General features: G+C 36.7%; 1 protein-coding gene across 4 annotated transcripts in view; it reads left to right on the forward strand.

Annotated features, from left to right (window-relative positions):
- The first annotated feature begins 1,176 nt into the window (after nt 1-1,176).
- The window catches only part of LOC109398630 (zinc finger protein chinmo), a 309,562-nt gene continuing 293,118 nt past the window's right edge, over nt 1,177-17,620 (forward strand). Inside the window, exon 1 of one of the 4 annotated variants that reach the window (XM_062850726.1) lies at nt 1,177-3,273. The gene's annotated coding sequence lies outside the window, so the exon portion shown is untranslated. The remainder of the gene's footprint in view (nt 3,274-17,620) is intronic. The other 3 variants (XM_062850728.1, XM_029859144.2, XM_062850727.1) reach the window with 3 other exon arrangements.

Raw genomic sequence — 17,620 nt, forward strand, 5'->3', positions numbered from 1 at the left:
TTCTCGGAGGAATCCCTAGATAAAACCGCTCAAGAAATTCCTGGAAGAATTCTTGAACTAATCACAGCAGAAATTTTAGAGAAGGAATTTCAGGCGAAATCTTAGAAGGAAAATCCATACAGAAATCTCTAGAGCTATCCCAGCAGAAATACCTGGAGGAATCCCGGAGTTCTTGTAGGAATATAAGGAGAAATTGTTGGAGACATTCGTGGAAAAATGCTTGGAGTAATTCCTGAAGGAATCTCTAGATACATTTCTAAAGGACTCCTAAGTGAAATCTCTAAACGAATATATGTAAGAATCTCCGGAAAAATCCTTAGATGAACTCGTTGAAGAATTCCTGAAGAAATCACAGGAGGAATATCTGGAGGAGTTCTAAAAGGAATCCCAAAGGGATTTTTAAAGAAATTCCTGTAGTAACTGCGACAGTAAATGCTTAACATATCTCAGTAAGAATTTATACAGAAAACTTCACATAAATTCGTGGAATTAACTAAACTGCATGAAGGAATCTCAAAAGCATTCTTCGGAAAATACCAAACAGAGTTCCATGAGCAATTCCATGAGGAATGGCTGGATTAAATCTCTGGAGGAATAGTTGGACAAATTCCTTGAGGAATCCCAACAAGAGCCTCTCAAAGAATAAATCCCAAAAAAATCTCAGCATGAAATCCTGTAGGAATCCTAGCAAGAATACCTGGGAGAATCCCAGTAGAAATCTGGAGTCATCCACGGTATAATCTCTAGAAAGAAGATGGTAGAATACAGTGCTGATAAGCTGCATTATTTCAGTACTTACTAAATATCATGTTTATTCAATATTTCCCATGATATTTGAAGTTTATGCTTCATGCTCTATGCCATAGAGTCAATGGTTATCTATGTTCCCAAAAATTCATCAGGATGATTCTTTTTCAACTCGATATGTCTGTTTTTGTTGAAAACTCCATTTCAAGCTATTTTTCAAGCCTACCGATAACTACCGATTTTTATTCAGTAAGTCTACCGATATCGAAGAAAACCATCTGGCCACCCTGGTGTGGACTGCGCCGAGCTTGCGTTGATGTTGGTCGATCGCAGGCAGGCAGGCGGAACTGGCAGCAGCAGCAGCAGCATTACCTACTCTTCTGGGTTCACATGTGTGTATAATGCGCGCGCGACGTCGGTGTCTGCGGTGAGTGACTGCCGGGCCACACTCTGCCAAAACGCAGCTTACACTTTTCATATTTGTCTATTCGGCCCTAGCTTTTGGAGGTGCTCGGGAGCAAGCAGTGTTTTCTGTGCGTGCACTTCGGAAGAACCAAAAGAACCAACCAGTAATCGTTTGGAACGGAGTTTTTTGCGCGAAATTTGCATTTGATTTTTTTTGTATTCAATACCAAAACGAACCGGCGTCATACGCAACCCTCATACACATGGCTCACATTGCTCTTAAGACGGAAAGTTATCAATAGCAACAATAACAGGAAAACAATACGCAACACACCGGAACACTCAAGTTGGCGATTGTTAGGCACTATTGCACAAGGAAGAACAGTGGTGCATTCAGGAAGCGTGTTCAAGGAAAAGTTTTCAATAAAGTGTGAAAATTCAAAAAAGTGGATGATTTGAACAGTGAAGACTGACCGCGGTTTCGCGGTTTCTGCAGTTGTGCATCGTGTGACTAGTGAACAACAGTGTGTGATACGCGAGTTCTTGGTGAACTTCGCGCCAAGTGCTCCCAAGGGGTCGTAACTTTTCCGACTAGCCTTGCGTGAAAAAAGCCGTATTCAACGGAAATACATAAAAATCTGTGAAAACTCTGTGTGTGATCATCAGATATACGAATATTTTACCGCAATTTCTTGATTGTAAATCCTAGCGTAGTGTGACCAAGTTCAGCCGAAGTTCAGGGGAAATCAACCAAAATTCCCCGAAAATCACCAAGAATATCCTGCCTCAGCCCAACTCAAAAAATTGCGTCTCTTCGGGGGTGTTGCACTTTTCCTCCCCTTAACACAAACACACCGTCGATGCACCACCACCACGACCAGTACCAGAAGAACCGGTGAGGACCCGTCCGTCCGCCGTCCGTCGCGCGCTGAGCTGTCGTGAAGCAGAAACCGATTTTTCCGAGTTTGCACAAGTGCATCAAGGGTGCACACCCGGCAGTTAGCATTCGCGCAGCAAACGAGGAAGAACTTGTCCGGAGGACCGCAGCGCCGTACAGTCGTGTTGTAAAAAGGGGTTAGTTTTTTCGGACCGGGAAGAGAGAAATTTTTGCTGAGGGGTTTGTGATTCGCCGGAGCGGAAACGGAACAACCTATTCCGATGTGAAGTTTTTAAATGAAAAATTGCAGTTTTTTTGGTTTCACGAAAATCCATTTCGGCATACAAGCAAGTGCGTAAAATTCGATCCCTTTTGGAAAGTATTTATGTTTCGAAGAAGAGTTGATATAAGAAAGTGACTAAACTGTTTGATGAAAAGAAATCTGTGCGAAAATTGAAGAAAATCAAATCCTAAAGTCGCAGAACGTGTATAAAAGTGTGTACATTTTCGGAAGTGAATAAGTTTAAAATTAATCCTTGTATCATAAGGCATATATCAGTAAAGAATATATATCCTGTAACAAAGTCCAAACGAACGAGAAAGAATAATTCGCAATTTTAAGTTTAAGTGAAAAAGAAGATGTCCAACGGAATTAGTCGTAGCAATGAGTGCTCGCCAATGAAATTCTCGCAAAAGTTCATCAATTCGGCAGAAACCTGCTTCAATCGCTCCACCGTCAACGCCACCACCAGTAGTGGCCACTCGACCAATCCAGCTACAGCTGCACCCACAAACCTCAGCCAGTCCCAATGAATCCGATGAAACCGTGGTGTAGTGGGATAAGCCGCAGGATCACCGTAGCAGCAGAAGCAGCAGCACAGCCGGAACGGATGTGAAGCAACATCGACGCTCTAATGTAAAACTTTTCAATCACCCCCCAAATCATGAAACAATACCTTTCGGTTCAAAATTGAAACTTTTTCGGCAATCAAAAAACAAAACGAAAAAATCACGACAACTGTTTGAAAAATATCAAAATTTCGGAAAACCGTCGAATCAAAATTGTCTCTTTCGGAACAAACACAAAAAAATAAACAAGTTCATTGGAAGCAAAATTATCCTTTGGAGTTTGAAAGTTTTGAATACACAGAGCTTCGGCAAGTGCGTAGCGGTGTAGCCATTACTGACACGGAAGGCGGAAGCTGAAATTCTGGAATTCGTACGACGCTCGAAATTATTGCAAGGTAAGTGTTTTGATTTGGTGTTAGAATGGAAAAATCGGAGGTTTGTGAGGAAGTTATTGATGAAACTGTATATACGAATTGATTGTTAGTGATGATCGAGGATGTGCAGTGTATATGAATGAATATACTTAACAATATTGAGCAAGAGTATTACATACACATTTTGAAATTGTACAATCCAGGTCGTTGATAATAGGTGTGTTCAGTCTAGTGTCTCAGAACAAAAATAGTTATTTCGCATACAAGAAGCCCAAAGTGCAAATTGCTGCATTAGTCAAAGGAACGAAAAACGTCAAACAGTTTTACCCTTGAAAAGGCCAAATAAACAAGGCCGAAACGTTGGGCAATACAAAACAGGTTGTTTTGAATGTTTGATTGAGAATTGATCCATAAATAAATGTTTGGAAAAATGTTTGGTTTTTGAGATTTTTTTTTAATCATAAGAAGAATAAGGTGGCGCAAAGTAAAAATCAACAGAGCGTCTACTACCTGAGAAAACCTGAGAAATTTGGAATTTTCAGGAAAACTTGTTTCACTTGGAAAAATTCCTGGAATTCTCAGTGAATTCTGCAGTCAATCAGAAAGCATTTATTACTGCGGAATTTTACAGAAAGGTGTGGCTGGGGGGGATCACTATGTCAATGTATGTAAGGTTCTTTAGTTCTTTGTAACATTAATGAATAGGTATGAGAAACAACTTAAAGACGAACTAGATATAAATCCTTAAAATGGATACTTTAAATTCTATCGTTAGGACAATAGAGATCGCCTCAAGAATACTCTTGTGGAATGTATAGAGACATTGCTTGCATTCTCGGAGTTGCAAAATAACGGTTTTTAGTGAATGCTTAGGTGTTTCTTACCGGAGGTTCAGTTTCCTAAAGCCTTTATAACAGATTTTTACTTGAAAATTCATGTCAAATTTAACCAAATATCGGTAAATTTAAAAATATGTGTTAGAAAACTTTCAAAAAGGTTTATTGTGAATGTTCGTTGTAAAATAACATGAGTAAGACAGTTGTCGACTTTTTTTTTAAATTCTCTAAAGCACATTTTGTATAGTTCGTCATTTCAAGTAACGGCGCTGACTTTTTTTTGCAGTTTAGATTACGTTTTGAGAAGAAACATTGACCAGTCATCTGACATGGACGATCCATTGTTTGCTTTCCGCGTAAAGCGAACAATAGCGCGTTAAGATTTTTTTTTGGATTGTTTAAGTGAGGAAAAATGGTCGAGAGTATCGCGTTGTTCTTTGTTGTGCATGCATCGCTCCTGTATGGGGTGAGTATCGCAGCATAATCGTTCGCGTTCGTAATTGTCTAGTGCGAAAACAAAAACAATAGATGTGCGGGTGTTTAGTGTTTAGTATTGTGTTGTTCCATGTTGTGAATGCATATCGTTTGGTTTATTGATGTCCTCTGTTGCGTTCAGTTTATTCCTGTGTGGAATGGGCTTAAGGTTTCTGCTCCCTGATGGGGTGGAGACGCGCGACATGATTTCTTTTATTAGATATGTTTCTTATAGAAAAGTGGTCGATTGTGCGCGAAAGTGTTTATTGATCCATTGTCAAATCATATCACCAACCATAGGTGACTCCAAGACTGACAATGTACCTTACCCTACTAACAAAAAAATCCTTCTTGAGACAAACGTGGAGATGCAGCGATTCGCGGTCTTTTTAACAACGTTTGTCTTACTAACATTCCCTTCCTCCCTCGATGACCGTAAGGACGTGGCCGGCGCCGTTATTGACCTTACTAAAGTCTAGAGCTCTCAAACTGTGTACATTGAGAATAGTAGGCTAATCCCAAGCCCTATTCATTGGTTCCTTGTGCAATTTCGATTGCTCTGGTCAATCACGGAGTAGCAACTACGAATTGTGCGGTCATCTATGCTAATGCTAAAAAAAAAATGTGTTAGAAAACTTTCAAAAAGGTTTCACGGAAATTTTTTAGTAAAATTTCATGGAGGAATTGGAAATTACAATTGGCCTAGTGGGCCTTTGGATCGCCAATCCGGAAAATGCGGGTTCGATTCCTGTTCGAATAGAGACTTTTATATCAACTTCGCTGGAAACCGTGTATTATTGGGCTTACAGACATTCAGTGAAAGAGATGCAGGCCAAGTTTCAGTAGGAACGTAGATCTACACAGAAGGGATTAGAATCAAGGAAATTCCAAAATCTTCATTAAGTTCAAAGCGATTTGTGCAACGTATAGAAAACATTCGTTTAGCATGCAGACGATATTTGTAAACAATATTTAATCGTTGCTCAGTTCGTTGTTGAATGTAAGAAGAGTTTTTTTTTTCGTAAAACGCGTAGAGATCAGAGGAATATCTGGAGAGATTCCTAACACAATTCCCATAAGAAGCACATTCGTCTTCCCTAGAAACATTGTACAGTCCATGTAGTTGATAATAGGTGTGTCCAGTACAGTGAATATAAGAAGCACGCAATGAAACTCTCGGCATTACCAAATGTAACGAAAAACGACGGACAGTTTTACTCTTGAAAAAGGTCAAACACACAAGGCCGAAACGTTGGACAATGCAAAACCAGTCGTTTTGAATTTTCCTAGACTGAGAATGCGAGTTAAAACAATTGACATCATATATGGGAGACTATTAAGAATAATTTGATGAAGAATTCTGGAAACTTCAGATAAATTTATAATAAAATTATAATTTTGGAGATTTTCATAGAATTCTGAATGCTAATTTTGGCTAAAATGTCGAAGAAACTTCTCGAATCAGATACTCTCCGGTGAAGGATTATGTGCTTCGAGAAGGTTCTACATCATTTAAGAAGAACCTTTAGAGAATCCCATCACAGCCACCACAATGTCCGACTTATTCACCTACCCACGTATTCAAGAGCGTCAATCTCGAAAACTCGCCAACCAGCACACCTTATTTCAAACATCAAAATCTATTGAAAGTGAGCAAAGCCAGAATACACTAATGTTTTGTTATTGCTTGATTCATCAGATTTGTGACTCTGATTGTTGGATTCTGAAATGTTTCACCTTAATCCAGTTTTTTTTTTGAGATAGTGTCCCAGAAGATGTTTTGTTTTTGGTTCAACTGCTGAAATAATATTATATGAACTGCAGATTATTTTTAATTTCTGGTTTTCTAGCCCGAATCTAGTCTAGTTTAGTCCTAGAATGGTTTGGCCAACGTACGAAAACTTCTGTTAAAACCTTCTGAGAAGAACTTTTTGAATAGTTTTTTGTCATTTCTTTTATAATATTTATTATAGTTTTCTGAATACCTCAAACCAATTTTCGAAGAAAATGATGAAAAAATTCCAGAAAGTTCCGAACAACTTTTGGTAAAGTTCTAGAAGTTTGTTTAAAATATTTTTTTGTCTTTATTAAAGAAACCAGCTCTAGGCTGGTTCATCTCCGAAAAACCTTTACGAAATGCAAGATTTTTATCGTTTTTCCATGAAATAAAACAAACAACTCATTGTGAGTTTATCCGGAAAAATCTACATAATTTTTTATCAATCATAGACTTGAACTTGAATTTTATTTAGAATTTTCAAGATTTTTGATAAAAATTTCTTCAAATTTTTATTAGGATTCTCCTATAAATTCATCCTCTGGAAACAATCTCATTAGAATTTTGCCAAAATTCATTTTGGATGTTTGTTCAAAATATAGCCGAGAGCTTCTATTTGCCGTTATTTCCTTGGTATTTTCAGAAATTGGGACAAAGAAACCTCATTTCGTTTTTTTTTCTGTAACTTTGAAATTATAATTGATTTAGTGAATTGTTGGGTATTTGTTCAGTACCTGGAATTATTTCTAAGAACGTGGAAAAACTTGCTTTAAAAGCATGTTATTTTATTCTGGTTGAAGTAGAAACCCTGAATTGTTTAAATCATCATAATATTAAATGTTTTTGTTTCTTGGTGCTGTAAAAAAAAACAAGTTCAAAATAGCAACAAAAACTATTTTGAACTTGCTATTTTTACAGCACCAAGTTTTACAAAAAAACAAAATCAAAAGGGTTGGTAATAAATGAGTACATTTCCAAACAAAACTAAATTTATGAATGTATTCATTAATCTTTAAGCCACTTTAAAAGTTTTTTTTAAATTTTGATAATAATTTCTGATCACACTGTTTTGAGTGTGATAAGAAAGTTTAAATAAGACATTTCTAGAAAATTATGTTCGCTCTATAAAGTTTCCAAAAAATTTGATTCTAGAAAAAATGCAAAATGTTATGAAAAAAGCTCAAAAGCGTTTTGTGCATTGTTTTATAAAGTTCTCGGAATGTTTTTGATATACTTCTAGTTGTTGAGAAATAATGTTCCTCAGCATCTCAACAAGCTGCTTCTTAAAGAAACAAAATATTACAGCATTTCGCATCAGTCTTTTAACTTTTTCTCGATTCTTAAAAATGTTTGGCATTGTTATTGATTGTTTGGTTGGAACAAGCCTATGACAGTTTCATGTTTTGTTTTACAACATGCTTGGAAGTACTATGAATGTTCCAGAAACCTTGCAAAGCTTTGGCTGTTTTTCTTGGAGCACGAATATTTTAAACTGTTGTAAGACATTTCACATGAACTGTTAGCGCGGCGAATGCAGCTGGCTACCCAATACCGATTTATTGGTAAGAAAAGGTATGGAGATGAGAGAATCAGAAAATTGCGATTTAGCTAGTCGAGCGAACCGCAAAAGTGTTTGAAGCGTTAATACTAGATTTTGAAATTTATTATAAAAGGTTACCCGACTACAAAAATATATCAAGTTTATAACACATTGTGTTATGATGTTATGAAATTTTTCTATAACTTATTTTGTTATAAACTAGATGCAGGATGATGTTAAAATAACTAAAACTGTAACAAAAAGTACACCGGTCTAATCAAAATAATAACCTATTTTGTTATAATCAGATGAAAATTATAACACAATATGATATCAATTTTTCAAGAAAACTAGTTTCTATCATATTTGGATATAATTGTGTAAAATGATGTTCTGAGTGTTAAAGAATCAGAACTAAATTATTTCACAATGAGTTATTGAACAACATTTATAACAGAATATGATACAATTGAGTTATAATATTTTCAAACACCAATTATGTTAAGCATGATTATATTACAATGAGTTATACATATCATGTTGTAATTATGTTATATTTTTGTTGGAATCTTCCAGTCGGGTAGTAACCATGTAGTGCGGATGAACAAGTCTTTGGTCTGCTCTAAAAATCAGTGTCGGCGCTGCAACATGAACTATGACATGATTTCCAAAAAATATTCTCTATTTTACATAATTCGTCAAGAAAAAAACGTCTATTTTGTACTTGTATATTGCATATTTTCCGAAATATTTCTGAATGTTTCATAATATTTCATAGAATTTCTACTTACATCCTTTAAAAAAAGTTTTTTCCTGTTCCATTTTCGTAAGAATATTGTCCCTTGCATTATGGTACCATGTGGTAGACATTCGCTCAATCATGAGCTTTCTAACACCAACTAGCCTATGAAAAGTGGTCATTTGATTGGAACTGGATCTAAAAACACACTTTTACGAACTGAAGTTAACTACGCTTAAAGATATTCGTGAAGCTGTTTTCGGGGTACTATACATATGTGCTTTCGAAAGTTTTGTGCTTTTCAACTTCGCTGTAATAAGTCTCAAACTGTGTAAATGCGATAAATTTGGCTATACACAAGTGCACATGCTAATAGTACGCCACAGTCACCAAGATAAATCAAAGTCTTTCCGTTTCGTAGCTTTGTTGTTTACCAATTCAGCAAAGAAATTATTCGTCGGTTTTTCCAAGAGTTTCTTCTGAGTTTTCTCAGGAAGCTCTTTATTAGATTTTTTTAGAAGTTCCTTTTGAAATTCACCCAAAAGTTTCTTCTTAGATTCTTATACACTTGCTTATACAAATTCCATATAGGATTTCTCAAGGGTTTTTCTGTTATTCCTACAGGAACTCCTGCCAGCATTCCTCCAGAAATTACTTCCGAGATTCCTCAGTCGTGCACGAAAAAAACAATTTGACGATAGTCGCGCATTTTACGAGATTTTCAAATGACTAAACCTGGATGTATCGCCTCGGATTCCTCAACAAATTCCATGAAAATTCCATCATAATTCAGTGATAAACTCCTAGAGGAGTTTCGTTTAAAACATCTGAGAGAATTCCAGAATGAACTCCTAAAGGAATCCCGTAGTAGTTGGGAGTAGTTACTGAAGGAATCCCGAAAGGAGAATCCCAGGAGGTGTGAATGAAAAAATCCCAGAAAGAGTTTCTGGTTTAATCCCGGAAAGAGTTTCTGGAGAAATTCCAGGCGGGAATCATGGATGAATCTTACTCCGGAAGCAATTTCTGGAAGAACCCTGGATGAATACCTGATTGAATCTCGGAAGGATTTTCTGCAGGAATCCGGGAAGAAATTCCTGGAGGTAATTTAGAAGGAACTCCCGATGGACTCTCAGAACAAAACACTACAGAAAACTTCTATAGAAGGAGCACTCTGAGGAATCCCAGAAGAAACCCAGAAAGAGAGAAAATCATAGAAGGAAACCCTAGAGAATTCTTTGTGAAACCCGCCCGGAAGAAGCTCCAGAAGATACTTAATGTGTAATCCCAGAAGAAAATCCTGGAGGACATTCAAAGGGAACTCCTGAAGAAGTTTATTCAATTTCTTCTAATTAATCTTAGAAGAAAATCTTGGAAAAATTTCGGAAGGCATTTCTTAAGGAATCCCAAGAGAAATCCTTGGGAGAATCTCAGAACATATTTCTGATGGATGCCTGAAAAAAGCTCCTATGTATAAGAAACTTTTTCACAAGGAGTAGACACAGACCAACTTTTTACAGTCATGTTGGAAGGAAAGTGGAAGTTTGAGTGTGATGATGGTTGCTACTATAGAGACTTATAATACCTCTGAATCTAATCATCAAGTAGGAAGTATTTTTAGCAGAACAGCATAAGAGTTTTAGCAGAAGGGCATCCTGAAACTATGGAATAATATTTATTTTATTTTAGTATTCATTACACATAGGAGCGATAAACTCATTACGTAGGATCACATCTAAAATAGAAAAAAAAAATGTAGTTGCAAAAAGTCGCTTGTGCCATATAGACTGTTTCAGAAATTATAAATACACTTTGTTTATTCAATTTAATGAACTGTTGTAATGATTTTTACCAACTTGTTTCAGAGTATAGCATATAGTACTCCATATTTTTATATTTTCTTTCAATTGCCTTGATATTTAAAAGAACAGTCGAGTTCTCTAACAAATAACTTAATTTTTCGAAATTTGCATTTGCACAAAGGTGTTTTTTTTAATGATTTCAACATTATTTATCACTAAATACCTAAAATTATCTAAATTTTTATCACATTCGCTTTCTCAACAAGTTGTCTAAGTAATGACTTGATCAAAATTTGAGAAAAATCGATAAAGGCATTCCCACAACATTTTTTCGGAGCTCAAGTTTCTTATTTTTTAAGGTTTTCTACGGAACATAAGAACTACAGTTTCTTAGCTTTCCTGAATGCATTTAATTTAAACAAACTTATTTTTTCAGCTCATTCGATCCTTCAGATGGCAAAGCTTGTCATACTATAAAAACGAATGCAGTGAGCAGTAATTAAGACATTCGTTTGCTTAACGTTTGTTGCTACTGGTGTTGTTGAGAAATTTGAAACAAAAAATTTTGTATTGCGAAGGCCCGTTTTGGTGGTTCTTGATCAAATATTCCAGTAAAAATTACTCTTACCAATCGAGAAATATCTTTTATTATCGATACAGCCATTTTTATTGTGTTTAGAAATTAAATATTTCATCAGTGAGATTTTTTTCTTTTCTACTATGCTACATTTTTTGATCACTTTGTGCAACTTCAAATTTTAATCATCTAGTTTTTTTTTTTTTTGTAGGGTTACTTATCACTGCGACCATTTCTCTGATCTATTGTGATACACCACCCACTTTAATGTTTAACCGTATCTCAAGGCGATAGGTCACTATGAGTAGAGACCCTCTGCACATGATTATCGGTATTTTCCCAGCAGGGAATAATATATCGTATAAAATGAATTACCTTACAAGGGGATAACGACCATATATCAGAGGGCTGTGAAAATCCCTTGTCAAAATACTTTAGCCTTGTGCTATAAAGCACAATACAGTCACATAGCAAATGTTCAGAGGTCTCAGTTTCCTCATTGCAAAAACGACAAACATCCTCTTCGACTATTTTGATAAGCCTTAGGTGATATTTAACTAAACAGTGGCCTGTTATTAGTCCTGTGTATGTACACAGGTCTTTCTTTGACAGAGCAAGAAGTTTTTGTGTAACAGAAATATTTGGAGTAATAAACTTTTTGGATTGTCGTGCACCTTGGGTGTTATTCCAGTTGGTTATCATCATGGCCTTTTCCCTAGTTTACAGAGCCCTATTTTTTAACTTTTACCAGAAACATCAATAAAATTGGTAATATTTGCTTCGTTAGCATGTTTACTATAAGATCTAGAAGAAACTTTTTTGGATATTATGCTCAAATTGAAATGGCAGTTAATCGTTAGTGTATTTATAATTTCTGAAACAGTCAATACTTCGGAATCGCTCAGGTCTTAGCAACACCGAAGTCACAAGATAGGGAGAATCACAAAACAAACAGAAACATCCTTGAAAACAAAACAAAAAAATCTCACCAATACATATCCAGCTGATGCACGTGTCCTTTCATACCACTTCACGTGATGCATTATGTCATCCAATCATAGAGTTCATCCCGATGCAGTTCAATGACCTTTTTCTTTGTAAAAGATCAAACTTTCGACGGCAATGCATTCTGCTAGGAAGACACTTGCTGTGCACCACCACCACCAGTACAAAAACCTCTTCGCGCTGCTAATAAACACAGCTACGAATCGAATAGGGGATAGGATAGGATACATGAAGCGAAAGGCAAAGTTGCACCCTTCTCAGTGGCAACATGCTGCGCTAGGCTGCGCTTAGGAAAGACGTAGAAAGCGAATTGATGCAGCACGCAAGATGCAGTGCACTCTGCACTTAATACACACACCGAAACCCGATCGATCCAACCCTAAACGGGACGGGGGTGAGTTTCATAAATATTGGTGGTAGTGGTGTGTGGGAACGTTTCGTTCGTCTATCAAGTGAAAGGGAAATGCAGCAGCAACAGCAGCTAGGACGGGAAGATGAAAGTGAAATTTATACGATTAGAAGGAGGGTGAAATGATCTGATCCTGACGAGGCTGATTAGGTCCTATCTTTGTGTGAAGCAGTCATTCGAAAGTCTTTACAGCCAAAACGTATTTTGTTAGAGAACAGTGGGTTAAATCCACATTTTCAAATTTTGCCGCGAATTGTAGAACCAAGTCTTATGATATTTTTTCCAAATTCATAAATGGATAAAGATAAGTAGTATATAAAACATTTTGTTTGAATTTAATAAAAATGCGTTGAAGTTGCAATTCAAAAGAAAACTTTCCAAATTTGGAATGAGTTTCAAAATATTTCAATTATAATTCGGTGTATTTGGAATAACATTTTAATATTTTCAAATATTTTTTTTAGATTTCATGTGGAATTTTAAGAATTTCGATTTCCGTTCCGGTCGGGAAAATTTTCTCGACTCCCTGGACATAGTGTATCATTGTACTTGCCTCACAATATACAAATTCATGCAATGGCAGGCAAAGAAAGCCTTTCAATTAATAACTGTTGAAGTGCTCAAGGAACACTAAGTTGAAGCGAGGCAGGCCAAGCCCCAGTGGGGACGTAGGACCAAAAAGAAGAAGAAGAAGATTTTCCAAATTTCAAATTGAATTTTAATATTTTTTTCGAATCAAACTACATATTTGAATCTCTAACAAAAATATTGATAATTTCCGGAAGACAACCTTTTTAGAAAGGCAATCCTTTTCACCCTAGCTTCCCCCACAGCAACATTATGCAAGCATAACAACTCCATGCACCATCGGCGTCTTTTCCCTATTCCTCTATACGACGCATCGCCTCTGCAACACCCCTTGTCAAAGGAAAAATTCCAAATTAGAAATTAGGAAACAACGACGACGACGATGACGACGAACAAACACGAAATTAGAAATGCAAGGCCCACCGTTCATGATTCGTCTCTTTCATATGCTAATCTGAAAATTATTCCTTCTATTTCTACTTCCTAGCAGGAAGAAAAGAATAGCAAATCCCATGTAGGTATTCGGGCTCGGGGAATGAAATGCGTGCACTAGGAAGGACTGCGAAGAATCAACCCGTGGTGTTCGTCGTCGTCGTTGCCTTCGTTACATATAGGAAGTTGAACCTGGGTAACAATAGGGCCGCCGCGCCGTGTGCAGCGTGCACACGCGGCTTGCGCAGTCACTTCCTGCATTTGGCAGGATCGTTTCCAATTGGACGGTGGTATTCTTCGTGTGTTGCGAGAAAGCGCAGGATGGTGTCTCTAATAAGGATCCTTGAAAACCGGTTCGCCTGCACAGATGTGTACCAATGATTCGGAGATGCTCTAGCCAGGGGCGCAATTTGGTGCGCTGATCAGCCTCATTATTTGGCAACACGTGATTTTTATTGCGATTGTCGCAGTTTTGTACGAAATGGGCTAATAATTGAGATTCTCGCTTTAGGTACAATTTGTAAAATAGTCGCCGGTAGAACTTATGGGCATGTGAAATCGTTCAATGCCGGAATTACTGGAAGAATTTCAAATTCTTAGTGTTAAGAAGAGAAAACCTCTTGAAAACCTGTGAATTTTTTGAAAATATATTAAAAATCAAAAGAACACCTTAGAATATTTTTGGCGGGGGCTCTGACGCAATATTTAAAATGATTTTTAATTCAGAATTTGTTCAGAATTAACAAAATTACAAAGCTTTTTCTCGTGAAATATCTAAATATCTTGTATCCAGAGTGTTTTAGTGAAATTGCAGAAAGATGTGTTCATACAACATTTGTTTTCAATTCTTATAAAAAAGAGGCAAATTCTGCAGAAAAAAAAACTGTGGTGATCTCTGGTAGAACGGCGAGTTATTGTATATCTCAAAAAAATGCAGGCTGCTGAACTGAGCTGCTCAATTATATAAAGATTGTTTTTGAAGACATACTTCCGAATTTTTGGATTAAATTACGGGAAGTATGATTGTGGGAGAATTCCTTGTAATAATTTCTGAAACAAATTTCTCTAGAAATTCGTCCATGTACTTTAAGTAGATTTCAGGAAAAAAAAATAATAATGGATCAGTAGGAATTTTTGTTAAAATTCTTAAATTCTTTTTAATTTTTATTTTCAAGACCTAAAATTTGCGTCTTTTTTGCTGTTTTATTATAAACTAACTGTTCAGTGATTTTCTGTAGGAGAAAATGTAAAAATTCCTGAACGTATTTTCTGAAAGAATAACAGAAGTAGGTAAATCTTTTTAAAATTAAAGTTCACACAAATAAAAATATATTAAAATTGCTTATATTACTTCTGAACAAAAATTTCAAATCGTAGTTCAATGTTCAGTTCAATTTCTGGAGAAATGCTTGCCGCAGCTTCTGAGGGAAACATTGAAAGAAATTCTGCCGAAAGTATGGGGAAAATGTTACCTTAGTTTATAGAAGAATTCTCGGTTTAATTGTTGTCCGCATCCAAAAACCTGACGAAGAATTAAGAAATGCTTATAAAAGTTCTTGCTTTTTTCTTCAGCTGCTTAGAATGTGTTGTTAACCCTCGAACGATCGCGCTGTTGCATTTTATACAACACGCTGAAAAAATCTCGCTTTTTGTACTCAGCATTAGCGTGGTGCTGACGCAGGTAGTCAACCGCGCGTTACGGAAGGTTAAGGATTTTTTTATCTGTATTAACGAGATTTTTGGCCCTAGGCTAGTTCATCTCGGGACCCCCGCTTTACTTCCTTTCCTAAGCAAGAACTCACATTTTGTGAGTTTGTCGGGAGTGGGATTCGATCCCAGGTCCTCGGTGTGATTGTCACGTGCTTTAACCATCACCCCTTTTGGGATTTTTGTCAAAAAATGGAAAAATCTCTCAAATGTTGGTTTCTTTGCGTTTTTTAAACTCCCTTAAGAGTTCTATCAATGAATTAGCATAATTTCATGCCAAGTTTCTTATGGCATCGCTATCACAGTTTCTGATGAAATATCTGGTGAAATATGTTTCTGTTCGAACAGGAGCTGCTTGAGAAATTTCTGGATAAATACTAAAATAAATAATGTCCATACGGTGATGAACCAGCCATCGGCTGAAAGTCTCGATAATGAAGATAATAATAACACAACGCAACATTTTTTTGTCTCAACCCGAGCAGAGGTCAAGTACTGACGATCAAAATGTGATATTGGTTTGTTTGAGATAAGAGGTAAAAGTACTGTAAATAGTAGCAACAATTTGTTCTTGAACCATCTAACCAATAGCAAAATTTGATATTTGAAGATCAATCAAATAGCTCACTGCTATTGGTTAGATCTTACCAAGAGCAAAATGTGCTTTGATGATGATGTTCCAGGAGTAAAATTGAGATATTATTTTCAGTACTTTTACCTCCTATCTCAAACAAACAAATATCACCTTTTGATCTCCGTATTAAAATATGCTATTATTGAGCTATTTTAATCTGTTCAGGAAAAGCAAACTTATGTGTCTCCGATGGATTTTGGGCCGCTGAATCCGAATCCGGGCTCAGGTTTGCTCCAACACGTCACAATTTTGAGCTCTACCTCAATTTATAGGGCAAAATATGCGATTTTGGGCTTTTTTGACTGCAAGCCATTAAGCATGGAAATATTTTTTTAAGCGATCAAAGGTCAATTGGTCAATTAACATCTAAATTAACGACTCATGCAAAATATTTCGTTTTACCTAATCAAATTTGATAGATTTAAGCATTTTATGTTAGTATGAAAACTTGCATGCAACTTTTGGAGGGTGACTTGTATTGGAAATATCGTACCTAACATAAATAGCTTAAAACTATCAAATTCGATTTGGTAAAACAAAATATTTTACATGAGTCGTTAATTTAGATGTTAATTGACCAATTGACCTTTGATCGCTTAAAAAAATATTTCCATGCTTAATGGCTTGCAGTCAAAAAAGCCCAAAATCGCATATTTTGCCCTATAAATTGAGGTAGAGCTCAAAATTGTGACGTGTTGGAGCAAACCTGAGCCCGGATTCGGATTCAGCGGCCCAAAATCTGCCAGAGACACATAAGTTTGCTCTTGAGACAGACCAAAAGTTAATTTTTGTTACGCTGTGTAATTGATAATAATAATAATAATAATGCCCATTATAATAATGCCCATAAAGAGCCCGGAAAACGAAATTCCAAGGGGCTTTAGGGGCTTTTCAAGAAGATTGTTTCAGGAGATTTCAGAAGATTTTCAAAGGCGTTCCGATAGGTTTTGTTGGTGTTTCAGGGACGTCCAAAACGATTCAGAGTGAAGGGTCTCGGGAGTCTTTAAATCGCATCACAAGAGGTTTCAGCGGCGTTATAAGGCATTTCAGAGTGGTTCAGGGGATTACAGAGAGCAATCTTGTTAGAGATCACAGTAATTGACACCTTTTCGTCGATATTCGGCTGCCTTTGTTTCCGAGATTCGCAACACAAGCAATCAAACTACCAAACGAAACAAAAATGTCAAACGAATGCACTTCACCACGATCGTGGCTTCGGGAGACGGTTCGGCTTTTGTTATTCCTGTCTTCTTCCACAATGAGAGCTATGTTGGCCATATGTGTGGCGTATTCAATTCAACGAGCAAGAATAAACTAATACATACTAACATTCATAATCGGAATTGGCTGAAATCCATGCGAAAAGCTAGAATTAGACAAATGTCATCGTGTCAGACGACATTGATTTGACCCTTGTTTATGTTTATTGATTTTCGTCCTACCGCTCGTGTTGTGTGTAAGAGGTAACGGTAGCGCATGAATGTAACAAAGCAAGCTGACACCCGACTGCGGTACCGAAATGAAGGTAGTGAAAAGTGTCGAATGTTTACAAGACTGGTAGAGAGGTTTTCAGGGTGTTCCGAGAGGGTTTTGTAGCATTTCAAGAGATTCCTGGAGGCTTTTAATGGAGGCGTTCCATGGGGATTCAGGGGCATTTAATTTAAGTACGGAGATTTCAAAGGCGTTTTATATGATTACGGAGGTTTCAGAGATATTTCGATACATTTCAGGAAGGATTCAAGCGGTTTTCTAGGTCGCTTGAGGGGGGTTTTTAAGAATCTTCAAGGGTGTTCCAAGGAATTTCAGGAACATTTCAAATGGTTGCAGGGGCATTTCAAGTCATTTCAGGGG

This window comes from Aedes albopictus, chromosome 2, assembly GCF_035046485.1.
Source record: "Aedes albopictus strain Foshan chromosome 2, AalbF5, whole genome shotgun sequence".
In the NCBI taxonomy this organism is placed as follows: Eukaryota; Metazoa; Arthropoda; class Insecta; order Diptera; family Culicidae; genus Aedes; species Aedes albopictus.